Source organism: Temnothorax longispinosus, unplaced genomic scaffold (assembly GCF_030848805.1).
Source record: "Temnothorax longispinosus isolate EJ_2023e unplaced genomic scaffold, Tlon_JGU_v1 HiC_scaffold_19, whole genome shotgun sequence".
Lineage (NCBI taxonomy): Eukaryota > Metazoa > Arthropoda > Insecta > Hymenoptera > Formicidae > Temnothorax > Temnothorax longispinosus.
This window is the reverse complement of record NW_027270003.1, coordinates 248,438-276,437: the sequence shown is the minus strand read 5'-3', so window position 1 is coordinate 276,437 and position 28,000 is coordinate 248,438. Positions and strand designations below refer to the sequence as shown.

The window sequence follows — 28,000 nt, the reverse complement described above, 5'->3', positions numbered from 1 at the left end:
GTTGTCTTATCCTTGACATATTCCAGGTGGCTATCCGCGATGTGTTGAACCAACACTAGTTTACATTTTCGCTCATTCTTCTCGTGTATACTCTTCTCTGGATCCGTGGCACCGGCCATGATTGTTGGAAGATCCCTTTCGATGTAGTCGAGCAGATCCTTATCCTCGAGCACCATTTGCACCCGGTACTTCCAATTGTTATAATTTGTACCGTCAAATTGATAATATCGCTTGCTATTTTCCTCTGCCATTTTATCGAAGCACTGGGCCCATAACCTGATAACTTTGTGAAATAAATAGTACAGCGATACGCTCGCGAAGAGAATAAAGGAACGTGTGTGTGTCTCTAGCCGCGCAACGAACGAACATTATATAAAAGAAAGTCTGCGTTGCCTGGCAACCTAACAACAGCTAGCGCCGCTTACACAAAACCAAGATCTAGGGAATATGTATATATACAGGGTGATCAGATTGCACACTACTTAACACTAACGTGTCGCCGGCGCGCTTGTCAATTGTCTAATACGTGCAGTCGTGCAAGTCAGTACAGTTGTGGACGGTGCTGATCGTCCACAACGCGATGAGTGCATTTGAGAAACGTCCACGACGCGTTGTGGACGGTGCTAATCATCCACAACGCGATGTGTGCATTTGAGAAACGTCAACGACGCGTTCTGCATAACTTGCATGTACTTTAAGTTTTAAAGCGAGGTCCACGCTGCCTACCGGCGGAGGTCTTCGGCCCCCCTCCCGCACCCACCTCCGCCGGTAGGCAGCGTGGACCTCGCTTTATAACTTAAAGTACCGGGTGGTAAAAAATTATATGTCATGGTTCTGACAGATGATTCTCCAGATCGAGATCGGTAAAGATCTGAAAAAAGTTGCATCCGCAAAATTGATCTTGACCTTGAAATTTAAGGTCAAACTTTTTTATTGGCTTAAAAAATTCTGCTCATCAAGAGGAACAAAAGTCTTAAAGAGACCATAGGTCGCAAATAAACCCTTCAACCCAAAAGAAAATCATAAAGTTGAAAAAATTGGGATATGTGATTTTGTCGCGAATATTGATAAAAGAAGTTTTGTCTTTCTCTATCGACAAACTGACAAATCAATTCATGCTTTTCTTTTCCCTCAGGAACAGAGAAAACTCATGTTCCGCTACCAACATAAGCAGTCTATGTTAATATGTCTATGGTTTAAATCGATTTATCATTTATATCAATTATATTAATATATGTGGCGGCTGGCCCTATCGCGCCTAAGGGCCTTGGCACATAGAAAAACTTAAGCAGTAAAACTTAAGCAGTAAGAAATCAACAGTATGGATTCGCTACCGCTTAGGGCCGTGCCTTAAGTTCTTGACTGTGATTGGCTGATTTGCTTACTGCTTGAGTTTTACTGCTTAAGTTTTTCTATGTCCCAAGGCCTTAAAGCAGGGCGGCCCAGCCACTACTACTCGCAAACGCTGGGTAGCGCTAGGTGGCGCCGCTGTGCACGGAAGCTTCCCACGGCGCTCCATAGGCGGCGTCAGGCGCGAATTTAACTCGTATATAAAGAGGCCATGAGAGCCAACTTAGACACTTTTTCTTTTGCCACGGTACGCGGCCTAGAGAACCTTACGGCTTAATTATAAGATATCGTCGGTATTTCACTCTGCCTTTGATTTGGAAACGCTTACGATGGAACGTCGTTTGCGACATCAACGTAGGCGAATGCATAGAGATGGTCGTGACCAACGTCTAATGCTCCGAGCAATTGACTAAGCCCTTGGAAATTATGCACGAGCACGCGAAATTTATGCCAATTTTCTACAAAATCGCGTTAACGGACGACGGGTACGCCCTTGTGAAATTCCAGATCGTCGAGAATTTCAACGCCTTGAAGAACGTTTTGAGGACCAAGAGCGATTTGAAATGCGGGCCGCTGGTCATCATAGAGCAGGACGACCTCGAATTCATTGGCAAACCGAAGAGCGGGTCATTGCATTGGCACGAGCTTTTCCCGTCATGGGTTTACGGCGTATAGCGGCACGCGTAGGCATATCGCACCCGACAGTGCTTCGCATAATACGCGAGGAGGGCTTGCGGCCTTACCGGGTGCAAATAGTGCAGGAGTTGCGGCCTAGAGACCGTTATGCTCGCAAAGAATTCTGTCGGTGGATGTTACAAAAACTCCGTAATAATCCCAACTTTTTAGAAAACGTGCTGTTCACGGATGAATCTAGTTTTTCTAGCACGAGCATTTTGAACAGACAGAATGTCCGTATTTGGGCTTATCGGAACCCTCACGCCATGTTACAGCGTGTTCAACAGGGGCGTTTCGCGATTAATGTCTGGGCAGGAATTATTAATAATAGTTATATTGGTCCCGTTTATCTGCCATTGCGACTGACAAGCGCGCATTATCTTACATTTTTGCGACATGACCTAGTGCGTAGAATGCGACAAATTATTCCCCGTGAGCGCCGCAACCGCGTTTATTTCATGCATGATGGCGCACCACCACATTTTGGTAGGCAAGTTCGTGCTTTTCTTTATCAGCTTTTCGGAACCCGGTGGATAGGACGCAGACCTGCACCACATTTGTGGCCACCTCGCTCTCCCGACCTAAATCCTCTAGATTTTTTCTTTTGGGGAGCTCTGAAAGCATTTGTTTATAGGTCAGGCATAGCGGTCAGAACAGCTGAAAATTTAAGACAGCGCATCGATGAGGGAGTAGTTAGATTGACACGAAATGAAACTATTCTTGCCAGAGTGAGGTCTAATTTAAAGGCAAGACTACAAGCTTGCTTGCGAAATGGAGGACGTCACGTGGAAGCCGGAGAACAAGCACGTATGCTGAGAGCCATCGGTGTGAACGGAACGGTTCTCTGGGTACCCAGACGTAGAAGACGTCGTCAAAATGCAGCGCATGACTAGATTCGCGACACACACACACACACACACACACACACACACACACACGACAGAGAGGGTTTGGAGTCATTAAATACCGTGGAAGTGACGAACCGCGGGGTCCTGATCTCTGCGTGACACACACACACACACACACACACACACACACACATACACACACACACACACACACAACATACACACACACACACACACATTAACATAGACTGCTCATGTCGGTAGCGGGACATGAGTTTTCTTTGTTCCTGAGAGAAAAGAAAAGCATGAATTGATTTGTCAGTTTGTCGATAGAGAAAAACAAAACTTCTTTTATCAATATTCGCGACAAAATCACATATCCCAATTTTTTCAACTTTATGGTTTTCTTTTGGGTTGAAGAGTTTATTTGCGATCTATGGTCTCTTTAAGACTTTTGTTCCTCTTGATGAGCAGAATTTTTTAAGCCAATAAAAAAGTTTGACCTTAAATTTCAAGGTCAAGATCAATTTTGCGGATGCAACTTTTTTCAGATCTTTACCGATCTCGATCTGAAGAATCATCTGTCAAAGCCATGACATATAATTTTTTACCACCCGGTACATGCAAGTTATGCAGAACGCGTCGTAGATGTTTCTCAAATGCACACATCGCGTTGTGGATTTTTTTTCGCTCACTGAGCGATTTCGGTGTTTGGGCGTAACATATATATATGTTACAGTTAAAACCCGAAATCCGTCAAAACCCGAATTTACTGGTAAATTCTAGTTTTAACTAAGCCCTTTCGGTAATTCGCGTTCTAACTAAAAGAATTTAGTTAAAACTAGAATTGACCGAATGCTTTAGTACATTCGCGTTTTAACTGAAATAATTCAGTTAAAACTAGAATTAACTGACCGCTTTAATGCGTTTTAACTAAAATAATTTAGTTAAAACTAGAATTGACTGATTGCTCTTAGTGAATTCGCGTTCTAACGTGTCGCCGGCGCGCTTGTCAATTGTCTAATACGTGCAGTCGTGCAAGTCAGTACAGTTGTGGACGGTGCTGATCGTCCACAACGCGATGAGTGCATTTGAGAAACGTCCACGACGCGTTGTGGACGGTGCTGATCATCCACAACGCGATGTGTGCATTTGAGAAACGTCAACGACGCGTTCTGCATAACTTGCATGTACTTTAAGTTTTAAAGCGAGGTCCACGCTGCCTACCGGCGCGCGGAGGTCTTTGGCCCCCCTCCCGCACCCACCTCCGCCGGTAGGCAGCGTGGACCTCGCTTTATAACTTAAAAGTACATGCAAGTTATGCAGAACGCGTCGTAGATGTTTCTCAAATGCACACATCGCGTTGTGGATGTTTTTTTCGCTCACTGAGCGATTTCGGTGTTTGGGCGTAACATATATATATATATATATATATATATATATATATATATATATATATTAACCTTCCGTTTGACAACGTTATTTGGAATTTTTTGATTGATAACGTGGATCTTCGCCTTTGACGTTATTTTCTCATAACCTTAAAGTATTTTAAAAAATCTTAAAAAATTCATAAAACATCTGTGTGTTAACATTGTAGATAAAGATTTTATATATAGTCATTTTGATAATGTTAAGGTATGTAGATAATTCTCATGCTACACGTGATTAGCTGCTGCGTATGTAAGCACGTATGTAAGAGTGTGTGTGTGCGTGCGCAGCACGACTGGAGAGTGTGAGCAAGGTAGGGCCACAGTATATACTGTGGTAGGGCCGAGCTGCGTACAGCAGGAAGAACTCAGACAATTCGATACACCCACCCGAAGCGTGTGCAAATAGAATAAAAGTTGAATACAGACGTTTTCGAGATGATCGGTAGGAGAGCATAAATAAAGTCACATAAGTATTGCTACTGAATAAGCTGCAGTGTTTTAGACATTTATTTCTTTCGATCCTGTGTTCCTAACTCAACAGATAAACATCGTTTATTTAATATTTCCTGGCGGGCTTGCAAATTTTACGAGTGTTTTGGCTCGAACGATGGTGACTGTCAAACGGTGAGCTAAGAAACTGTTAGGTTAACTGCAGGTATCATACCGATCCGTATTGCTTTGTAACTACAATCAAACTTTATAATTACTACAACCAAATGAGTAACCAAATAATATTGTTTAGTTAACTCAAAAAATTTACCAAATTTTGCTTGGTCAACCAAAAAATTATTACATTTTGCTATCGTAACAAAATTATTTATTATCTGTGAACAACTACATTTTTTTGTTATTATTATTATAACTTTTCTCTAAAGTGTAATTCTCAGATCTCAAGACGAATATAAACTTTAGCAGAGGCCCTTGTACTTTTTTGACTAATATGTCTGTCTTCAAATATGGCGTTCCAATGAGAATCTCTTAAGGTTGTATGACCCGTAAGATCTCTGCCAAAAGTTTAAGAAACGTAACATAAAGCTAATTAACATATTTAAGAAGATATTCTTTACTGGAAAGTAATATTTATATTAATATTTTATTAAAATAACGGTTGCCTGTGTTTTTAAGAGCTATAGAGACATTTTTATGCATATTTTCTCGTATGTAAACTTTCACTTTTAATGATTTTTAGAAAGACTGTACCTGACTTGCAACTGACACAAACGAAAATCTGAAAGTGTGAAAATCTTTAAAAAGTAACAAAACATAGTAATTACTGTTTAAAAATACTAATGAAATTATATTACGTTATTTATTTACGTCATTTATTAATAAATTAAATACAATAGCTCTCATAAAAAAAGTATTTTGATCGCGACAACGTCGCATTTTCTGTAAGTTGGTAGCATTGATCTCACTCGACATTAGCTGCGTGAACGCGAAGTGTGCTTCGAGCACGTAATATACAGACGCATCGTTTGAGGTTAGTTTTCACTTTCGCTACGAAAATGCCAAAAGTAAAACGTTACATTTGCCATGGAATTGTTACAATCATCTGGTGTGGTTTCGACTCGTGTCTTCAAATTACGTTTCCCAGTATTTGTCTGTGCTAACCGTTGATTGTACACTTTTTCAGTGACAACTTTTCCTTTCCACATGTAACGTTTTACTTTCGGCATTTTCGTAGCGCAAGCGAAAACTAACCTCAAACGATGCGTCTGTATATTACACGTGCTCGGAGCACACTTTCGATACACAGGAGGCTCTATTGGAAAAAGTAACGGACCTCTGTAGTATTTGTTATCCTTTACGGAGAGTGACGAAGAGAGAGGTTCTAATGTGACGTCATAGTGCGCTGTTGCCGGCTCTCTGTACGAGTTCAGCGAGACCGAGCGAGACTGTTCTCTGTGTTTGCTTTTTATTCAATATTTCAGAAAATATCTTCGAAGTCATAATTTTTTTGGTTCTAATTTGTTTGTAAAATGTTTATTAATATTTCTGCAAAGTTTTAAAAGGATGCCATATTTTCTTCGATATTAATTTCTCAAATGAAATTGAAAAAATAGTGAAACTTGATGAATTCCCATAAGAGCCCATGTTAAATTCAAATTGTTATAACTTTTGAACGGGCCTCGCAAACTTGTTCAAACTTGGCACAATGCTTTATTATTATAATACTCATCATCTGACAAAGTTTGAAGAATTTGGAATTTTTTCTTCTAAGGGGTCATACAACCTTGGGCCTCGCTCGCTGGACCGGACTACTCGCCTCGATCTTCCCTCTCGGACGCTAACTGCCGCAGCTTTCCCTTTCCTGGCGGTGAGCTCTCCGTGGTGATCTGACTCTCGCTCGGTTGGTCTCCAGAACAGGCGCCGCAACGATCAATCCGTCAAGAAAGAGATAGCGGACTCGACACATTCGAAGAAACCATGAAGTAAGAGAAAAGGAGGTCGAACTCCGTGAAACAAAAGTGGTCCCGATTTGTGGCACCGAATTGAGAGGGAGTCCGCTGAAGGGAATGGATTCTTATCGATGGGCGCCATTTTCAACCTATAGTGCATGCAACATATACTGTAGGATTTTCTGTACTCATGAACGCACCCTAACCTTACCCGGTCAGCTGTATGTACATGTTGCGTCTTGCGTCACTGGTCGCTGTATATGTTTGTTATTCCGATTTGCAAGCCATTTATAAAGCCAAATAAACTGAGAAAGCATTAAAAGGAAGTCTCTTTTATTGCGTGCATTGTGTTATAACGTAATCCGACAGCAGGAGACGGAAAATATCCACATCAAAAGCAATAAAACAAAAACGTAAGTAATGAAAGTAAACAAGTAAGCTTGATTAAATAAAAGTGAATAATGCATAATATTTTTTTAGTCGTATAATGGAAGAAAGCTCAAATAAAGTAGAGCATGAGACAGATGAATTAAAATTCAAATATTTGCAAAGAAGTTTGAATTTAGTTGAACGGCCTTCTTTGAATTGGGGATTTTCAAGTGGAAACGACAAGTTTTTCGGTTTTATGAAGGCAGAAAATGATTTCAGTGTCAGAAAAAGAATCGCTGTATTCCCAAATTTACATATTAATATTTATATTGATGACAAGATTATGCCCTTTTCAAAACATATAAAAGTAACAAGTATTGATGAGATTAGCGAAATTTTAAAAACGCTGGATTCAGTTTAATTCACATCCTGTTAATTGTACATTTACAGTAAATTGCAAACATCTGAATTTATTTTATACAATTATACAATTATCAAATTATACAATCATCAAATTATACAATCATGAAATTATACAATCATCAAATTATACAATTATCAAATTATATAATCATCAAATTATACAATCATCAAATTATACAATTATACAAATGGAAAAAGAAAATAAAGTTACAATTTTATAATTTATGTTTTTTGTTTTTTATTCCCTTTATATACATTTTCTTCATTTATTATTGCACCTTGTTTTTGGTACTTTCTTTTCCTGGCAGGTTTTAGTTTTATGGTGGTGTGTGCTGCATTTTCTTCGGAACAGATTGAAACACAGCGAAAGACAAGCGGGCTAAAGAAGATCGCTAGCTCGTGGTCCTATAATCAGAAAAACGCGTTTAAATTTTGATGGAAATTTGACGCCAGTAGCGAGCAAAGCCTCGTCTAATAATGCACAAGAACACCCAGCCAACAAACCAACAGTATCTAACACATTCGTCTCGTCCTAATACTCCTCTACCGCTTCAGCTTACAATCGCGCAACTCTTGGCGATCGCCGAGGATAGCGGTATTTCGTTGTCCGAACCGTGCTTACATCTCACCTTACGTCAACGTAATAAAGACTCCAAAGAAGACGTGGTGCAGCCGATCGACAACGGACTGTTGAACTATAGAAGCATAGAGAGCTCGTTAGGCGTCTTCAGCGACGGCGGTGGATTGGCGGTGCTGGCGCGGCATTTGCAACTGGTGTATCCGGATCCCGTCGTTCTTCGTCGAGTCACCAACGGACTCTATTTGCACAGGTAAACTCTTATGCACAGGTAAACAAACTGAGCACGAAGGAGCACGAAGTAAGAGACCGGAGCCGCCGGGTAAGGTTAGGGTGCGTTCACGAGATCACGAGTGCTGAAAATCCTACAGTATATGTTACATGCACTATAGGTTGAAAATGGCGCCCATCGATAAGAATTCATTCCCTTCAGCGGACTCCCTCTCAATTCGGTGCCACGAATCGGGACCACTTTTTCTACTCGCGCGCTATGAAGTTCGATCTCTTTACTCTTACTTCATGGAAGAAACGCATGCAAGTGCGGCCATGACACCTAACGAGTGAGGAAGGAGGTGGGGGCTCTTTGAGAGTGGCGACTCGCGCGTTGCGCCATCTAATGTGAAACGATCGTGCGTTGTAAAACCCGAAAAGAACTCGAGCGCAATATCTGAACAAATTATTTAATTTTTAATAAGTCCAATTCAGGCACACAAAAAAAAGTGGTCTGTACCAAAAACTAGACCCATCATTTCTTATGTATTTTGACATGCTAAATCCAAATCCGGGGTCAAAATTGACCCCCACCACACCAATTTTTTTAAATCGCGAAAAACCACCATTGAAAACGAAAAATCCCAATATAAAGTGGGTCAGCGTTAGGTACAAATGTGGTAACTAACTGTAAGACCCAAATTATATGTACTTTGATGTCTTGAATCCGAATCTCGGGCCAGCATTACTGTACCACCCCCCTTTCTTTTTAATCACAAAAAACCACCCTTTAAAACAGAAAATCCCGCTGTAAGGTGGATCAGCGTCAGGTACAAATGTGGCAACCAACTGTAAGACCCAAATTATATGTACTTTGAGGTCCTGAATCCGAATCTCGGGCCAGCATTACTGTACCACCCCCCACTTTCTTTTTAATCACAAAAAACCACCCTTTAAAACAGAAAATCCCGCTGTAAGGTGGATCGGCGTCAGGTACAAATGTGGTAACCAACTATAAGACACAAATTATATGTACTTTGATGTCCTGAATCCGAATCTCGGGCCAGCATTACTGTACCACCCCCCACTTTCTTTTTAATCACGAAAAACCACCCTTTAAAACAGAAAATCCCGCTGTAAGGTGGATCAGCGTCAGGTACAAATGTAACAACCGACGTTACGGCCGAGTTGGACGTATCCAGACCTGGTTTTGTAGAGGACCGCAGCTCTGCCCCCTGGGGGCCGAGTTGGACGCCTGCTTTTGCATCCTATTCCGACCGATTTTAAATAGATATACCTACCGTTATTTGATTTCTACCGAGAGATTACTTAGTTTTAGTTTTGAAGAGGAAAAGAGTTTCTTTTACTTCTTTCTTTTTTTATAACGAACTGTTTTTTCTTCGAACTATCTATGTAGAGGATATCTTTGTCTCTTTCAACTTTTAAGCTGGGTTTCTCTTTTAAGCATCCAACAAAAAGAGAAACCCAGCTTAAAAGTCGAAAGAGACAAAGATATCCTCTACATAGATAGTTCGAAGAAAAAAGAGTTTGTTATAAAAGGAGAAAGGAGTAAAAGAAACTCTTTTTCTCTTCAAAACTAAAACTAAGTGATCTCTCGGTAGAAATCAAATAACGGTAGGTATATCTATTTAAAATCGGTCGGAATAGAATGCAAAGGCAGGCGTCCAACTCGGCCCCCAGGGGGCAGAGCTGCGGTCCTCTACAAAACCAGGTCTGGATACGTCCAACTCGGCCGTAACGTCGGTTGTTACATTTGTACCTGACGCTGATCCACCTTACAGCGGAATTTTCTGTTTTAAAGGGTGGTTTTTCGTAATTAAAAAAAAAGTAGGAGTGGTACGGTAATGCTGGCCCGAGATTCGAATTCAGGACATCAAAGTACATATAATTTGAGTCTTACAGTTGCTTACCACATTTGTACCTGACGCTGATCCACCTTACAGCGGGATTTGCTGTTTTAAAGGGTGGTTTTTCGTGATTAAAAAGAAAGTGGGGGGGTGGTACAGTAATGCTGGCCCGAGATTCGGATTCAGGACATCAAAGTACATATAATTTGGGTCTTACAGTTGGTTGCCACATTTGTACCTAACGCTGACCCACTTTATATTGGGATTTTCCGTTTTCAATGGTGGTTTTTCGCAATTTAAAAAAAATTGGTGTAGTGGGGGTCAATTTTAACCCCGGATTTGGATTCAGCACGTCAAAATACATAAGAAATGATGGGTCTAGTCTTTGGTACAGACCACTTTTTATTTGTGTGCCTGTGTTATTAATATTTATTTGGACTTCCGGTCGGATCGTTGGAGTGAGCGGATGGCTCGAGGATGGAAGAGTGAGAAGATTGGAGTAAAAGGAAAGGAAAAGGAAGGTAGCCGCCGGGAGGTGGCTGAATCGAGGGCGAAAATATAGAAGAGGCCGAATTAAGAAATGAAGGAGGTGAGAAGAACAGAGCGTGAGAGGAGAAACAGAGAAATTCGAAGAGGAGGCAGTTTGAAGGTTAGGACGGAGCTTGGGCGAGACGTGCGGAGCGAGACGAGAAAGGGGAGCAGCGCAGGCGCGCGCGGAGCAGGTGTGAGAGCCGGAAGAGGTGCCACGAGGTGATGAGCCATGCGCGAGCGGTGAGGAGAGAGGGCGCTGAGGTGAGAGCTGAGGCGGCGCGAGGTGATAGCGGGCGCAGGCTGGGGCGGGGATGGCGCGGGGTGCTGACCTCTCCAAAAGAGTAGGTTGGCACCACTGCGGGCTGTCGGGGCACAGTTGTTGCGCGAGTGGTGATGAATGGCGTGGCTACCGTGGCGGCCGAGACAAACGGGAGGAGGGGAGGAGAAACGGACGAACGGTGAGTGGCACGCCTGAGACGTAGAGAAGACAGGGAAATGCAGAAGAGCTATGCCGATGAGGGAGAGATCAGAAGAGGAAGGGGAAGAGAACAGCAATGGAAGCGGCGACTACAGAGGAAGTGAGCAGTAAGGACAGTAGGAACTCCTACGAGGAGGTGATCCGGCCGGAAGTCCGAGAAGGGGAGGAAGGAAGTAAGAAAAGAAAGGGAGGGGCAGAGAATATGGAGGAGACTATGGCGAATGACGGAAGAGAGAGAAGAGGAAGTAAGAAGAAGAAGAGAACGGAAAGGAAGGTGTCATACAACCAGTTCTTGATTTGATTGTTTAGAAGGAAGGCGGATCTTGGAAGGAAGGAAAGGCAAGAGACAGAGCATCGAGATGGAAGGAGGAAGAAAGAACAAACTTGCATTGAAATCTCCAGAAGAAAAGAAGAAGAGATATAGGAGCAATGGAAAGAAAGGATGCAGCGACGGAAAGGGGTAAAGAACGAGAAAGGGAGGGAGGGCATGAGAATGTATAAGGCCAAGAACCAGGACAGAATAGGATGAGGAAAATGTACAGGGTTGGGTACGTCCCTTCAAAACGCCATTTTGTGTATGTTGGAAAAAAGGTGAGAAAGGATGTTGTGAAACTGTACAGGTTTGGGTACGTTCCTCAAAAACGCCCTTTAAGGCCCCTTCGGGGCAAATAAAGTAATTATTCTATCTATTAATATTTATTTTCATAATTGAGCTTATTTTTTATTTTGATAAATGTAAATACAAATATCTAATTGTGTATTAATATTTAATATTAATAATTTAGTTAGTTGCTTAATTTAACTTCTTGTTTAATAAATGAGCGGATGCAGTACTGAAAATGTATACCTATTATATAATATTTTAATTTTCAAAATTGTTAAATTACAAACAGGAATTTTGTTGTGACTTTTACAGTTATAAAGTAACTATTTAATGGAAATGTAACCCTAAAAAAAATTAATATTGTAACGCAATTATTATAATACTCAAGTTATAAAATATTTATATTATCCATGTCTGCCAATACAATATAATTTTTTATTCATATTGCAATCTATATAATAGCAATGTTATTATATATTTGACAGGCAAATCAAAATAGCTTCGGATCGATATCGAAATAATGAAATATCGATGTCTTAACAGAAAATACATAATTTGCTTGTTTACAGTCTGGCGTGATGAATAATGTATGTCACAAATAATCTCTTCTTTTAAAAAATGTCATAAAGCACAAACATTGAAATGAGCTTCAAATTTCGAGCATTAATTTGATGATGTAATATCGATGATTTCGACGTCAATTCGACGTCGATTCGATGGGTCATTTCTCGCTGGGTACGTTACGCTACATTAATATACGAGAGTTTTGTGCGGAGGCTCTTAAGGTGATGCTGGAGCCGTCTGTATAACCGACAAAATTACCATTTTCTATGTTATCGACTATATCTGTCCTTGTATAGACAAAGATATAGACAAGGATAGCACGCTACATTGCACGCACACATACGCACGATGCACATCGACATCATACTTTTATACTATACTGTGCTTTTATATTACGCTTCCAAATCTTGATTTGGAGGGTTTATCGATGTTTTTCTTGTTGTGCAATTCGGGGGAACTTGTTTTCGCGTTCATACCAATGGTATATCTCTTATATGAAATACATCTTGTGACGAGCTGACAGCTCGCCGCAACTCGAGACGCCATATTGGGATAAAAGTAGGATAAGGAAATCTGTACTTCCGTAATGAGGTTCTTCAGTGAAAGCTAGCATAGAGTGCAGCACCATATCAAAATTGGTAGTATTCCGCGCGAGTTTCAAACTAATTGTTAACATATGGGAAAAATCAGTATTGTAATAAAAATATTATGACTGTATGTCAATTAATAATGTTTGTTCGCATTCATTAACTGAAATAACTCTGTTACAATTTGGTTCGCCGGGTAAAGAGTATATTAGACATAATAACCTATATTGACGATCTATTTTACCGATCTTGTAAATCCTTCTTTTTCCCCGTTACTTTTGCTCTCCGAGAACGGAGCTCTTTTTTTAATTTTTTCACAGACTACTTTGCGTATTTTTTGCCACTCATTATTATCACAATTCTTTTTTATTCTTTCGCTGCTTTTTTGCGCCGTTAGCTACCAGGCACAGTGGCTCCCCTGTGCGGGAGCAAAAGTTAGTGAAGAACCTCATTTTTTCTCGTTTTCTATATAAAATCGGAGTTTCCCCGAATCATTAATGTATTGTAAGAAATCTATAAGTATTTGGTTAATGGCGTAAAGCCGCGCTAGTGTCGCAATGCGTGTAGGTGGCGCACGGTCGCCGGCCTATCCGGTTGATATGCGGAGGGCGCAACGGGCGCTTAGTAACTAGGGATCGTGTGGCGCGAGCCGCGCTTCAACGGTCGTACTAGAGTCCTATAGTCAGAGAAGCGACATTTACCCCCACCATGACTTCTGTCCGCCATCTTGTGTACCTAGCAGCTGATCCGTGAGTGTATAGAGTAAGTGTACAGTCGTTCACTTAAAGGTTGCAACACTTTTTTTGGATGGGTTTTGGAACGCACGAATATTTAGAGACTGCGAGCCACTGCGTCTAGGGAGCTGCCGTGACCAGCAGTGAGCTGTAGTGAGAGGTTAAAGACAGCTGTCAAAGGAGCACATACAGGGTGTGCATACACAACAAAAGCATCTTACAGCGTAACATCTGATAACAGGTAGGAACAGGTAGGAACAAGACATCTTAAATAACGTATACTTTTTACGATATTTTAATTTAAATAAATAAATAAATAAATAGATAAATAATAATTAAATAAATAAATAAATCTATTTAAATTAAAATATTTAAATTAAAAAATAGAGTAATTCCAATAACTTTCAAGTCTTAAATTATTTCTCTTACATATTTCGCGACGTTTGATAAGTCTATCTAGTTAAGGTATAATATGAGCTAAACGATTTGTTATATATTTCTATACGTTGTAGAATTTTGCCAAAGGACTGGAATAAGAGAAAATTTTATTTTGCAATAAATATTCTAATATATTTATAATTATAAGTCAGATATGATTTGCTTTACAAAGATGCAGACTGTAGTAACCATCATATATATTCTTGCAGATAATATAAAGAAACGAGGAACTGTCCCCTTGCGCAAACGTATATGGCACACTCTTCTGCGTGTTATTCACAAGTGGATGAGCATGAGTGGATACATCTATTCATGGCTTCCGTGAACCATTTCCAAGGAAAGTCCCACGACCACCTGCAGGTTGAACGATAAATAAATATATCATTCAGAATAAAACACGAAAATTCGTTAGCTTAACTGGCAATAATTTTAATATTAATACAACAACGTTTCGACCTCTACTTTGGGTCCTTATCAAGTTATAAGTTATTTAGCAATGATTGAATTGCGCGTCAGGTTTTGAATCTAATGTTCGCTATGTTATACTTCCTGACCACATAGTTTAACGATGATAATAAGATCATTCAAAACCTGACGCGCAATTCAATCATTGCTAAATAACTAATAACTTGATAAGGACCCAAAGTAGAGGTCGAAACGTTGTTGTATTAATATTAAAATTATTGCCAGTTAGGCTGATGAATTTTCGTGTTTTATTATTTTATCACTGGCGAAGAATTATTTTATGGATTATTCAGAATGTTTTTTCTAACGAACAATTGTCCAAGGTGAATAGATTCGCAGAAACTTATTTCAATCAAAATCCAAACACTTTGTCAAACATTATAAAGCTGATAGAAAAGCGTACAAATAATCTTAAAGAGGCCGTACTTATTTTTACAAACCGATTTGGGAGAAATGAAAGTGACCAATTGATCTGATCAATCAAAAATATTAAATATGACCCAAGACATATAATTATCAGCATAATTTTTCAAATAATATTATTTTTATTTATTATTACCGTTTTGTATAAATAACATTTTATTCAGTTTTAATTATTTCTAATACGTCTTAATATTTTTTGAGTTCAACGAGTTCTGAGCTGAGCGTTGAATGGCGGCCGAAGAGGACGACCACGACGGCTCGCGCCGCCACGGAAGCCTCGCAGCAAGGAAGATCCGCGGAAGGCCAAGGCACGGGACCGAGCTCAGATCCCCGAGACTGGCGCGAGAACGCCGATCGGTTCACCTCGCCCAGGCCCGGCAATATTTAGTATTTTATTAATAGACTGGAAGTTACTGATAAAATTATCTACGACATATTACTGTTGTGTAATTAACCAATAATTTATATAGTATTATAGATTTGATGTTGTTTAATATCTTTCGTAAAATATCTCTAAACAGTAGTTATTACTATCTGTAGAATAAACATTGTATTTTCTGTTGAATCTTCAAAATTTAATATTGTTCATAACTTTTTTTATTATATCTTATACATTGCATATATTTTCGTCTATTATAAGTAAATTAATTTTTCGGAATATGACGTATGATGTATGAATATTTTTTATCACTTTTGTAGATCATTTATTTCAATCGCAATATTGAAAGATGTTATGTATTTCTATCGTTGTTAAAGAACTTGACGAGGTATAATATATTATATGAACACAGATTCCATGTATCGGATTCTTATTATTTTTCACTGTGTATGCTTTACATTTATTTATTATAGTTAGCTGAAACTATTTTTATATTGTGAGTATAAAAATTAATACATATTCTGTTAACGTTGAAATATCGAAATAATCTGTTTCAAATCAAGCGCAAGAAATATGTTTACTTTTAAATAAGGTTTTATATTATTTTTACGTATTATTATATTATTTTTAAAAGTCTGTGGAAAATTTTTAATTCTTTATGTTATTTCTAAATATTTTGTAACATTTTGTTTGCATTAATAGAATTTTTTTCTACAGCCAAAAACAAGGTATTTTGCCCCTACAAAACACCCTGTTTTTGGTTGTAGAAAAAAATCATGACGTGTAGGAGCAAAACTGAGGTCACATTCGGTTTCAGCAGGCAAAAATACATTGGAATACCATAGTCTAGTCCATGGCGCAGACAACTTTTCTCTTTTTGTGGGCCTGTAAAGTTGGTGAAATCAACAACTTTGACCCCTCCATATCTTGAAAATAAAAAGCCAGGTAAATCTGAAACTTTCTGAGGATTCATGACTCATTATAGACTATCATTTAGTACTTGTAAGTAGAAGTCTAAATTCAAGGGTGAAAAAAGAGGCTATTTTTAGCCTGTTTTTGCGGTCACTCTTTCTGCAAAAGAGAATAATAGGCAACAATCCACTAATTGGACAGCTATTAAAACAGTATGATTTTTTTCATGCCACTTGTGATATATGGGATTTTATACGATTATCTGTCGACATAATTGACTCATCGGTAATGGCGAAAGAACACAGCTCTTAGAATAATACTTGTTTATTACAAACTAGAAGGTTTTATATCAGTTTTATATCAGTTTTTTATTATGCAGCTTCAAAAAGTATCGTTACAATAACAGTTACAATCGTTACAAATTCTTATACAGATCTGAAAGATTAGAAAATGAATCTCCAAAGCTCGAGCCGCTTGTCCGGTCTGTAAATGAAGACACTGTCGATCGGCATCGACCCGGAGGGATTCACCTCAACCCATCGCCACTGTGTAATACGTGAAGAAGCCCAGCTTCACGAGGGTGATGAAGATGATGAAGAGAGGCGGTGGGCAGCAGGCAGCATGCGTAGTGATCGGCAGTGATATTAAACTTTTATTGTGCTATTTAAACTTTTCTAATTTAAACATTACTTTATACATTATTAACAGATGATGGATCTTATAACAGACAGCACAAAGTTTTTGGATCGTTAGCAGGCAATACCGAGCATTTCAGAAATGCGATGACTAAAGCTGGAGTCATTGTCAGCGGCGATAACCATCCTATTTGTCCTGTTATTATGTTGGGTGATGCAAAATTAGCAACAACATTTGCAGATAAAATGATGGGTATGAATATATTTTCATATAAATTATAAAATCTTTAAAGAAATAAACTATCAATGATAAAATATACAACACCTACCATATATTATCAAAGTTTTACGACTTATTCTGTTATATTGCACGAGAATGATTTTTTTTTTTTTTTTTTTTTTTACAGAAAAGGGAATTTACGTCATTGGATTCAGCTATCCCGTGGTACCAAAAGATAAAGCAAGAATACGTGTTCAGATTAGCGCAGCGCACTCGACCGAAGATATAGATCGTGCGGTAGGTGCTTTCATACAAATTGGAAAAGAACTTGCGGTAATTTAATAAATACATTTTAATAACGGCAAAGAAAAATTGAATGATTGATTCTGTCTCCAATATGCATTCTGTTTCATTATATAAATAAATAAATCGCAGTGTTAACGCTATATATTTAAGCTTATTTGTATTATACAAATTAAATATTGCAAGTATATAAGTGCATGCGAATGTTGAACGTTGAATTTATTAACACGTGCAATAACAAATATCTTAATCGAGCAGTATATTAAAGGTGTACCTTTTTTTATACAAATTTCCAACGCGCAATGTTGTAAGTGTATAAAATCTTGAATTAGATGTAAAGTTATATTGTTATTAAACATTTTTTACATAGAATGCTAAGGTTTGTACGGTTTAACGAGATTTTCCGAAAATTCCCTGACCTGTTGAACTCCACGCACTTCCCTTTCTAGCAATGGAAGAGCTGATGCGTGACGTGAAAGTCCTCATAAAGGTCCATTATCTTAAAAAGAAAAAAAAATTATTTAATTTATCTTTCAAGAATTTGACAAAGCAATAAATATGAAATATTATTATTCTCTTATAATTATTTAGCTCTAAAAGAATTACGAAAAACAAATTAAAATATCAGCTATAAATACAACGTTAATTACCTGCTCTAGATATATTTATCTGAATTTTATGCCTTGCAAGACACAGCCGACAAGGAGTATCACCCTCTTTCAAAAATAACAGTTGGTTCACTATAATATTATGGGTATCAATACCATATTTTGTTAATTCTTGTACAAGTCGTTCTGTCTCATAAAGCGACAAAAATTCTGCTATGCAGACACATATAAATGTCGTCTGTTGTGGATTTCTGAACTGTTCGTTAACTTGTCGAATGACAGCAAGCATTTCCTCCATCTTATTGAAAAATGTATCCACATTAAAATCCGTTAATCCCAACAACGAACTTATCTATAAAAGAAAAATCTTTTTTTCAATTTAAATAATTCAGGAAAGATACTTGATATACCTAATGTTAAAATGTATTAATTTTAGGTGAAATAACATGGATTAATTCTAACCTGTGTGATGAAAGGACTAATCTTCATTTTTAAACGCATTAATTTTCCCAGTCCTTTTTCAACCACTTGTGGAAACGATAGTAGCCTCAATGTGTGCCCAGTAGGTGCAGTCTCAAACACGGCGTAGTACTTTCGGTCCCGCTCCTCCATGAGGAATTCATCGCCGATCATGCGGACCATCATGATAACGGCATGGCTGGTATATTATTAATTATAACAATTATTATTTATATGATTATTTGTATAATTTATGTGATCGTTATATTTATCTAATTTATATGATTATTACGAATAACTGATGAATAACTGCAATCTCTCGTTGCAGTGTGGTATCACCACGTCGATAGCACACACACCGCAAGCTGGTAGGCTCAACACCCCGCGCGACGGAGAGAGAGTATGCGTTCACTCAGCTCGGCCAAGACATTCGGACGAACGGCGCCAACGACGACGACGACGACGACGACGCGACGGTGCACGAGACGGTGTTCGCTCGCTCGGACTCGCAAATCCACCCGTGCCGATAGCGAGCATCAACGCGGACGTTGGATGCGCTCGACGATCAAAGGAAGGTAAGTGGCCGTGGAAGGAAGAGGCAGTCATATATAGGTATGATTGCCTGATATACTCTATAAAAAGAAGAAAAATAAGCTCAATTTAATTATTTATAAACTTTTTCTATTTTGAATTTTACAAAGTAATTTACTCAAAGAGTAATATGTTTCAGGTACGGTGTCTTACCTGAGGTGAGAACTTCTCTTAAATATATATATAGGAGACCGATCATATGACGACGGTAGTGGAAATTAAAAAAAGCATAAACTTTAAAATTACCTCGGATAGCTTTTACCTTAGAACGCTCTCATTCAATATTAATTATTCATTCATTCATTCATTCATTCATTCATTCATTCATCATTACGTTCATTCTATATTATAGTTTAATAATGTTTCTATATTTTAAAATATAGAAACATTATTAAACTATAATATAATATTTCATCGAGATTGTTCAAGCTACAATCATTCAATATCAAACATTCATTCATGCATAATCCATGGAAGGTCACATAGTATTAATACCGCGTGACACTTCCATGGTTGTCTACATCGATGCACTCCTGAATTGTCTTGAACAAAATTGACACGGGCACCAGAAAAAATGTTTCGAACGTAGGCACTATTAGTGCGCATTGTTGACGTATCTCACGCGTTCATACGCGGGGGTGCGTACCAACGGTCCAGGCCGCGCGCGGGTCAACCACCCAAAACGCTAACGTGAGGGCCACTTGTTCGCTATAGTTTCCAATCGTGTGCCTTTTGCCACAATGTCACACGTCCAAGATTCATCCGTTGAACAATTATGCCCTAGAAAATATTATTCTCCCATCATTCATACCGGAGATTTCAAAGGCAAAAGCCAACGTCCTAAGGTCTGGGATTTGTGGCCAACGTTTCCTGAAGGGATACAAGGTCTCGATCGATGCACTCCTGAATTGTCTTGCACGAGGTACACCAGGAATGTTTCCGCAACGTATGGCATCATATTAGTGCGCAATATGTTGACGTACTCCTCACCGTTCATACGCGGTGTGGTGCGTACCAACGGTCCAGGGCCGCGCGAGGTCATGCACCCCCAAAACGCTAACGTGATGCGGCCACTTCGTTCGCGGAAATATATGTTATTCGCATCGTACCTCGTGCCTTTTGTTCTCCACAATGTCACACGTCCAGATTCATCCGTTGAGAATACTTTTTCATCAGAGAAAATAGTATTCTCCCATTCATTCTCCCAAGCCAAATGTTCAAAGGCAAAAGCCATCCGTTGGTCTTGGTGATTTTGCGTTAACGTTTGTTTTTGAGCAGGGATACGATGGTGATATCCCTGTTCTCGCCATCTACGCCGAACAATTTCCGCGGAACAATTCAAATTATGTTCCACTACCGTGTGTTGTGCTGACCGGAATCCGTTCGCTTGCATCAAATTGCGGAGAAGTTCGTCGTCTTCAGCGGAAGTACATCGCGGTCGACCTGGTATCGGTCGTGGGTTCACGTGCCCTTCTACTCGCATTTGTTGCAGCACTCGATATACTGTACTCCTCTGTAATACGTTAAACGTATATTTTAATGATTAAATTAAATAATATTATTAGGCCCGCGCTATTCCACAATTTAGTGCACTCTATGCCCCAAAGATTAAGAGCGGTGCTAGACAACCATGGAAGTGTCACGCGGTATTAATACTATGTGACCTTCCATGGATTATGCATGAATGAATGTTTGATATTGAATGATTGTAGCTTGAACAATCTCGATGAAATATTATATTATAGTTTAATAATGTTTCTATATTTTAAAATATAGAAACATTATTAAACTATAATATAGAATGAACGTAATGAATGAATGAATGAATGAATGAATGAATGAATGAATGAATGAATTAATATTGAATGAGAGCGTTCTAAGGTAAAAGCTATCCGAGGTAATTTTAAAGTTTATGCTTTTTTTAATTTCCACTACCGTCGTCATATGATCGGTCTCCTATATATATATTTAAGAGAAGTTCTCACCTCAGGTAAGACACCGTACCTGAAACATATTACTCTTTGAGTAAATTACTTTGTAAAATTCAAAATAGAAAAAGTTTATAAATAATTAAATTGAGCTTATTTTTCTTCTTTTTATAGAGTATATCAGGCAATCATACCTATATATGACTGCCTCTTCCTTCCACGGCCACTTACCTTCCTTTGATCGTCGAGCGCATCCAACGTCCGCGTTGATGCTCGCTATCGGCACGGGTGGATTTGCGAGTCCGAGCGAGCGAACACCGTCTCGTGCACCGTCGCGTCGTCGTCGTCGTCGTCGTCGTTGGCGCCGTTCGTCCGAATGTCTTGGCCGAGCTGAGTGAACGCATACTCTCTCTCCGTCGCGCGGGGTGTTGAGCCTACCAGCTTGCGGTGTGTGTGCTATCGACGTGGTGATACCACACTGCAACGAGAGATTGCAGTTATTCATCAGTTATTCGTAATAATCATATAAATTAGATAAATATAACGATCACATAAATTATACAAATAATCATATAAATAATAATTGTTATAATTAATAATATACCAGCCATGCCGTTATCATGATGGTCCGCATGATCGGCGATGAATTCCTCATGGAGGAGCGGGACCGAAAGTACTACGCCGTGTTTGAGACTGCACCTACTGGGCACACATTGAGGCTACTATCGTTTCCACAAGTGGTTGAAAAAGGACTGGGAAAATTAATGCGTTTAAAAATGAAGATTAGTCCTTTCATCACACAGGTTAGAATTAATCCATGTTATTTCACCTAAAATTAATACATTTTAACATTAGGTATATCAAGTATCTTTCCTGAATTATTTAAATTGAAAAAAAGATTTTTCTTTTATAGATAAGTTCGTTGTTGGGATTAACGGATTTTAATGTGGATACATTTTTCAATAAGATGGAGGAAATGCTTGCTGTCATTCGACAAGTTAACGAACAGTTCAGAAATCCACAACAGACGACATTTATATGTGTCTGCATAGCAGAATTTTTGTCGCTTTATGAGACAGAACGACTTGTACAAGAATTAACAAAATATGGTATTGATACCCATAATATTATAGTGAACCAACTGTTATTTTTGAAAGAGGGTGATACTCCTTGTCGGCTGTGTCTTGCAAGGCATAAAATTCAAGATAAATATATCTAGAGCAGGTAATTAACGTTGTATTTATAGCTGATATTTTAATTTGTTTTTCGTAATTCTTTTAGAGCTAAATAATTATAAGAGAATAATAATATTTCATATTTATTGCTTTGTCAAATTCTTGAAAGATAAATTAAATAATTTTTTTTTTCTTTTTAAGATAATGGACCTTTATGAGGACTTTCACGTCACGCATCAGCTCTTCCATTGCTAGAAAGGGAAGTGCGTGGAGTTCAACAGGTCAGGGAATTTTCGGAAAATCTCGTTAAACCGTACAAACCTTAGCATTCTATGTAAAAAATGTTTAATAACAATATAACTTTACATCTAATTCAAGATTTTATACACTTACAACATTGCGCGTTGGAAATTTGTATAAAAAAAGGTACACCTTTAATATACTGCTCGATTAAGATATTTGTTATTGCACGTGTTAATAAATTCAACGTTCAACATTCGCATGCACTTATATACTTGCAATATTTAATTTGTATAATACAAATAAGCTTAAATATATAGCGTTAACACTGCGATTTATTTATTTATATAATGAAACAGAATGCATATTGGAGACAGAATCAATCATTCAATTTTTCTTTGCCGTTATTAAAAATGTATTTATTAAATTACCGCAAGTTCTTTTCCAATTTGTATGAAAGCACCTACCGCACGATCTATATCTTCGGTCGAGTGCGCTGCGCTAATCTGAACACGTATTCTTGCTTTATCTTTTGGTACCACGGGATAGCTGAATCCAATGACGTAAATTCCCTTTTCTGTAAAAAAAAAAAAAAAAAAAAAAAAATCATTCTCGTGCAATATAACAGAATAAGTCGTAAAACTTTGATAATATATGGTAGGTGTTGTATATTTTATCATTGATAGTTTATTTCTTTAAAGATTTTATAATTTATATGAAAATATTCATACCCATCATTTTATCTGCAAATGTTGTTGCTAATTTGCATCACCCAACATAATAACAGGACAAATAGGATGGTTATCGCCGCTGACAATGACTCCAGCTTTAGTCATCGCATTTCTGAAATGCTCGGTATTGCCTGCTAAACGATCCAAAAACTTTGTGCTGTCTGTTATAAGATCCATCATCTGTTAATAATGTATAAAGTAATGTTTAAATTAGAAAAGTTTAAATAGCACAATAAAAGTTTAATATCACTGCCGATCACTACGCATGCTGCCTGCTGCCCACCGCCTCTCTTCATCATCTTCATCACCCTCGTGAAGCTGGGCTTCTTCACGTATTACACAGTGGCGATGGGTTGAGGTGAATCCCTCCGGGTCGATGCCGATCGACAGTGTCTTCATTTACAGACCGGACAAGCGGCTCGAGCTTTGGAGATTCATTTTCTAATCTTTCAGATCTGTATAAGAATTTGTAACGATTGTAACTGTTATTGTAACGATACTTTTTGAAGCTGCATAATAAAAACTGATATAAAACTGATATAAAACCTTCTAGTTTGTAATAAACAAGTATTATTCTAAGAGCTGTGTTCTTTCGCCATTACCGATGAGTCAAATTATGTCGACAGATAATCGTATAAAATCCCATATATCACAAGTGGCATGAAAAAAATCATACTGTTTTAATAGCTGTCCAATTAGTGGATTGTTGCCTATTATTCTCTTTTGCAGAAAGAGTGACCGCAAAAACAGGCTAAAAATAGCCTCTTTTTTCACCCTTGAATTTAGACTTCTACTTACAAGTACTAAATGATAGTCTATAATGAGTCATGAATCCTCAGAAAGTTTCAGATTTACCTGGCTTTTTATTTTCAAGATATGGAGGGGTCAAAGTTGTTGATTTCACCAACTTTACAGGCCCACAAAAAGAGAAAAGTTGTCTGCGCCATGGACTAGACTATGGTATTCCAATGTATTTTTGCCTGCTGAAACCGAATGTGACCTCAGTTTTGCTCCTACACGTCATGATTTTTTTCTACAACCAAAAACAGGGTGTTTTGTAGGGGCAAAATACCTTGTTTTTGGCTGTAGAAAAAAATTCTATTAATGCAAACAAAATGTTACAAAAATATTTAGAAATAACATAAAGAATTAAAAATTTTCCACAGACTTTTAAAAATAATATAATAATACGTAAAAATAATATAAAACCTTATTTAAAAGTAAACATATTTCTTGCGCTTGATTTGAAACAGATTATTTCGATATTTCAACGTTAACAGAATATGTATTAATTTTTATACTCACAATATAAAAATAGTTTCAGCTAACTATAATAAATAAATGTAAAGCATACACAGTGAAAAATAATAAGAATCCGATACATGGAATCTGTGTTCATATAATATATTATACCTCGTCAAGTTCTTTAACAACGATAGAAATACATAACATCTTTCAATATTGCGATTGAAATAAATGATCTACAAAAGTGATAAAAAATATTCATACATCATACGTCATATTCCGAAAAATTAATTTACTTATAATAGACGAAAATATATGCAATGTATAAGATAATAAAAAAAGTTATGAACAATATTAAATTTTGAAGATTCAACAGAAAATACAATGTTTATTCTACAGATAGTAATAACTACTGTTTAGAGATATTTTACGAAAGATATTAAACAACATCAAATCTATAATACTATATAAATTATTGGTTAATTACACAACAGTAATATGTCGTAGATAATTTTATCAGTAACTTCCAGTCTATTAATAAAATACTAAATATTGCCGGGCCTGGGCGAGGTGAACCGATCGGCGTTCTCGCGCCAGTCTCGGGGATCTGAGCTCGGTCCCGTGCCTTGGCCTTCCGCGGATCTTCCTTGCTGCGAGGCTTCCGTGGCGGCGCGAGCCGTCGTGGTCGTCCTCTTCGGCCGCCATTCAACGCTCAGCTCAGAACTCGTTGAACTCAAAAAATATTAAGACGTATTAGAAATAATTAAAACTGAATAAAATGTTATTTATACAAAACGGTAATAATAAATAAAAATAATATTATTTGAAAAATTATGCTGATAATTATATGTCTTGGGTCATATTTAATATTTTTGATTGATCAGATCAATTGGTCACTTTCATTTCTCCCAAATCGGTTTGTAAAAATAAGTACGGCCTCTTTAAGATTATTTGTACGCTTTTCTATCAGCTTTATAATGTTTGACAAAGTGTTGGATTTTGATTGAAATAAGTTTCTGCGAATCTATTCACCTTGGACAATTGTTCGTTAGAAAAAACATTCTGAATAATCCATAAAATAATTCTTCGCCAGTGATAAAATAATAAAACACGAAAATTCATCAGCCTAACTGGCAATAATTTTAATATTAATACAACAACGTTTCGACCTCTACTTTGGGTCCTTATCAAGTTATTAGTTATTTAGCAATGATTGAATTGCGCGTCAGGTTTTGAATGATCTTATTATCATCGTTAAACTATGTGGTCAGGAAGTATAACATAGCGAACATTAGATTCAAAACCTGACGCGCAATTCAATCATTGCTAAATAACTTATAACTTGATAATAAGGACCCAAAGTAGAGGTCGAAACGTTGTTGTATTAATATTAAAATTATTGCCAGTTAAGCTAACGAATTTTCGTGTTTTATTCTGAATGATATATTTATTTATCGTTCAACCTGCAGGTGGTCGTGGGACTTTCCTTGGAAATGGTTCACGGAAGCCATGAATAGATGTATCCACTCATGCTCATCCACTTGTGAATAACACGCAGAAGAGTGTGCCATATACGTTTGCGCAAGGGGACAGTTCCTCGTTTCTTTATATTATCTGCAAGAATATATATGATGGTTACTACAGTCTGCATCTTTGTAAAGCAAATCATATCTGACTTATAATTATAAATATATTAGAATATTTATTGCAAAATAAAATTTTCTCTTATTCCAGTCCTTTGGCAAAATTCTACAACGTATAGAAATATATAACAAATCGTTTAGCTCATATTATACCTTAACTAGATAGACTTATCAAACGTCGCGAAATATGTAAGAGAAATAATTTAAGACTTGAAAGTTATTGGAATTACTCTATTTTTAATTTAAATATTTAATTAAATAGATTTATTTATTTATTTAATTATTTATTTATCTATTTATTTATTTATTTATTTAAATTAAAATATCGTAAAAAGTATACGTTATTTAAGATGTCTTGTTCCTACCTGTTCCTACCTGTTATCAGATGTTACGCTGTAAGATGCTTTTGTTGTGTATGCACACCCTGTATGTGCTCCTTTGACAGCTGTCTTTAACCTCTCACTACAGCTCACTGCTGGTCACGGCAGCTCCCTAGACGCAGTGGCTCGCAGTCTCTAAATATTCGTGCGTTCCAAAACCCATCCAAAAAAAAGTGTTGCAACCTTTAAGGTGATCCTAAAGCCGTGATCCTAGCCGGTTTTTTTCAGTTTTTTCTTAGCACTAATCTTTTAATTGGCTTTATAGAAATGCAAAATTCTTGTCTAGAATTAAAGTAGGTACGCATCAAAATCTAGGTCATGGTGGTCGAATTTATATCGAAAACGAAAAAAAAATAATATTTTTTGTTATACGTGACGACCACCACATATAAATTCGACCACCATGACCTAGATTTTGATGCGTACTTAATTCTAGACAAGAATTTTGCATTTCTATAAAGCCAATTAAAAGATTAGTGCTAAGAAAAAAACTGAAAAAAACCGGCTAGGATCACGGCTTTAGGATCACCTTAAGTGAACGGTGAGCTTGCAACAGCTGGTGACGTCACAAACCGAGTTTGGAGCACGCAGTTACATAACAGCAATTGTAAGTAATTTTCTTTGTTTTTCCTGAGTGTATCGTCTGAATATAGTGGCGCTCGATAGTGCAATTGAATTTGCTCTACGTTGAACGTGAAAGTGAAAATAATTTGTAGTTTCGAGAAAATAATGTAAGGTTGTGAGGTTAGATTATGTTGGGCAAAAGCTAACTCAAAATGAATTGTTTTCTTTTCTAGATTTTCCAGTACTTTCATCGTTTCTCGCAGACGTTCTCGGTTTCAATCCTTGCAAACACATTCTGCATTCTAATTTCGAGGTTAGTTTTTATTCACAGCAAAAATTTTGGAGTATTCGGCTGAGATTTCATTCATCCGACAATGACATTGTCGGACGTAGCGATTGGCTACGGAATAGAAAATTTCTAGAAATTCGAGAAATTTTTTATTCCGCAGCCAATCGCTTACGTCCGACAATGTCGTTGTCGGATGTATGAAATCTCAGCCTTCCTGTGTTTCGATTACTTTAGGTTGCATTCCATTATTCACTGCCAGTGCCGAAAATGTATAGTGTATTGATGTAAACTTGATTTTAATGCTGGTAATAAATATCGAAATGCAGCTTTAATATATGATCAGTATATAATTTAGTATATGATTTCTTGCAGTTTGCAGTTTTTTGAATGTACATCCCTTTAAAAGTTATACAATAAAGTCAACTCAGGAAATACTGGAGATATCATACTGCCACAACTCTGATTCATTATTCTTAGAAGAATCAAAGCGTTACGAGAAGCGTTTTATTAAGAAAATGTGCGATCCCATGCAGAATCAGGTGTTTGCACATTGCCACAACTCTGAGTTTTCATCCTCAGAAGAATTAGAGTTGTTGCAAGCTTTACAGAGGGAATATATGGTCAAATCCGGAATCATTAGGTGTTTAAAGTTGAAGCAGAACATGAAACTTCATAAAATTAAAAGAATTCTGTATGAGACAGATCGAATGAGGAATGAAATA

At 37.6% G+C, this 28,000-nt stretch overlaps 6 long non-coding RNA genes and 1 pseudogene across 12 annotated transcripts; 5 read left to right on the top strand and 2 right to left on the bottom strand.

Moving 5' to 3' along the window:
- Positions 1 to 5,829: 5,829 nt before the first annotated feature.
- Positions 5,830 to 7,722, top strand: LOC139823833 (uncharacterized). The gene is made up of 2 exons (XR_011734907.1): positions 5,830 to 7,118; positions 7,186 to 7,722. It is a non-coding gene; the product is annotated as an uncharacterized lncRNA (long non-coding RNA).
- Positions 7,486 to 8,739, bottom strand: LOC139823832 (uncharacterized). The gene is made up of 2 exons (XR_011734906.1): positions 8,002 to 8,739; positions 7,486 to 7,902 (listed from the first exon to the last, which is right to left on the bottom strand). It is a non-coding gene; the product is annotated as an uncharacterized lncRNA (long non-coding RNA).
- A 3,602-nt stretch (positions 8,740 to 12,341) lies between these two features.
- On the top strand, positions 12,342 to 15,768 carry LOC139823830 (uncharacterized). Of its 2 annotated transcripts, none has more exons than XR_011734903.1 (2): positions 12,342 to 13,891; positions 14,298 to 15,768. It is a non-coding gene; the product is annotated as an uncharacterized lncRNA (long non-coding RNA). The 2 variants fall into 2 exon arrangements; XR_011734904.1 differs by having other exon boundaries at positions 12,342 to 13,901.
- A 276-nt stretch (positions 15,769 to 16,044) lies between these two features.
- Positions 16,045 to 19,355, top strand: LOC139823814 (uncharacterized). Its single transcript, XR_011734892.1, has 5 exons — positions 16,045 to 16,300; positions 16,701 to 17,419; positions 18,470 to 18,694; positions 18,821 to 19,067; positions 19,223 to 19,355. It is a non-coding gene; the product is annotated as an uncharacterized lncRNA (long non-coding RNA).
- A 1,599-nt stretch (positions 19,356 to 20,954) lies between these two features.
- LOC139823813 (uncharacterized) lies at positions 20,955 to 26,715 on the bottom strand. Of its 5 annotated transcripts, XR_011734890.1 has the most exons (8): positions 26,421 to 26,715; positions 25,435 to 26,016; positions 24,013 to 25,134; positions 23,158 to 23,612; positions 22,894 to 23,003; positions 21,616 to 21,840; positions 21,243 to 21,489; positions 20,955 to 21,087 (listed from the first exon to the last, which is right to left on the bottom strand). It is a non-coding gene; the product is annotated as an uncharacterized lncRNA (long non-coding RNA). The 5 variants fall into 5 exon arrangements; XR_011734889.1 differs by lacking the exons at positions 20,955 to 21,087; positions 21,243 to 21,489; positions 21,616 to 21,840 and having other exon boundaries at positions 22,866 to 23,003; positions 23,704 to 25,134; positions 26,421 to 26,710; XR_011734888.1 differs by lacking the exons at positions 20,955 to 21,087; positions 21,243 to 21,489; positions 21,616 to 21,840 and having other exon boundaries at positions 22,866 to 23,003; positions 26,411 to 26,708.
- On the top strand, positions 21,385 to 22,686 carry LOC139823810 (ATPase ASNA1 homolog; annotated as a pseudogene).
- Positions 26,716 to 26,880: 165 nt separating the features above from the next.
- Positions 26,881 to 27,994, top strand: LOC139823811 (uncharacterized). 2 transcript variants are annotated; one of them, XR_011734885.1, is made up of 3 exons: positions 26,881 to 27,032; positions 27,223 to 27,302; positions 27,651 to 27,994. It is a non-coding gene; the product is annotated as an uncharacterized lncRNA (long non-coding RNA). The 2 variants fall into 2 exon arrangements; XR_011734886.1 differs by having other exon boundaries at positions 27,025 to 27,156.
- The last annotated feature ends 6 nt before the right edge of the window (positions 27,995 to 28,000 follow it).